The following is a 925-nucleotide window of genomic DNA, read 5'->3' as shown; positions in this document are numbered from 1 at the left end:
CAGGGGACGTCAATAAGACCAACTTCAGGAGAAGGGTGGTTTGGGATGCAGCTTTGTGGAAGATGAAAGCAGATGAAATCCATTTAGATGGATGTGGAGGAAGGAAGGAGGTAAGGTAGGAAATGCCTGGAAATCAGTGTCAAACCTGATTTTGTCACTGAGAAGCCACATGACTGAACACTGTCTTCGAAGCTGTCCCTGAGTTTACAGCTGTGAGAATATGGCAGCCCAGAAGGCCGGGAGTGGAGATTGATCCTGTGGGAGAAAGTTCATCATGGTGGGTGACCTAAAGTCATTCCTGTATAAAAAATTACCAAGTGTTGAAGGACTCCATGCTACTGTTGTGTCAGATAGAAATGGAGTGCCTGCTGTTGAAGTGGCCAATGATATTGCTCCAGAGCATGCTTTGAGACCTGGTTGCTTACCTACTTTTGCCCTTGCAACAGACCAAGGAAGCAAACTCGGACTTTCAAAAAATAAAAGTATCAGCTGTTACAATAACACCCACCAGGTGGTTCAATTCAATCATTTACCTTTGGTGGTGAGTTTCACAGCCAGCAGCAATGCCAACCCAGGACTCGCTGTCAGCCTAGAAAGGGAGCTTGCTCTGTTATTTGAAGAATTTAGACAAGTCGTGGACGTTAATCTGGAGGTGGTTTTGATGTACACCTTATTTTCATTATAACAGACACAATATCAATCCAGCAATCTTTAGAACCACAATAATACTTGTATCCATGTACTCAAGAAAGGGCCCCTTTCCCCACCTTACACTAAAGAAAGAGCTTTAGATAGATATAATTTATGGACAGATTGATTGTTATCTTTTCTTGTATAGAGTCTTTTCTTAATTTAGTGAGATCTGGGGATACCACAGAAATGGTTCAGTACATTAGTTCCCACGGAGTTAGTCCAGTCACCCAAT

At 42.7% G+C, this 925-nt stretch overlaps 1 pseudogene; it reads left to right on the top strand.

Moving 5' to 3' along the window:
- The first annotated feature begins 274 nt into the window (after window positions 1–274).
- LOC112830917 (ragulator complex protein LAMTOR3 pseudogene) lies at window positions 275–685 on the top strand (annotated as a pseudogene).
- The last annotated feature ends 240 nt before the right edge of the window (window positions 686–925 follow it).

This window comes from Callorhinus ursinus, unplaced genomic scaffold (assembly GCF_003265705.2).
Source record: "Callorhinus ursinus isolate GAN/ISIS: 27379988/994484 unplaced genomic scaffold, GSC_fseal_2.0 scaffold20, whole genome shotgun sequence".
NCBI lineage: Eukaryota > Metazoa > Chordata > Mammalia > Carnivora > Otariidae > Callorhinus > Callorhinus ursinus.
Note: the sequence above shows the minus strand (reverse complement) of the source record. Positions and strands in the feature narration are given on the sequence as shown.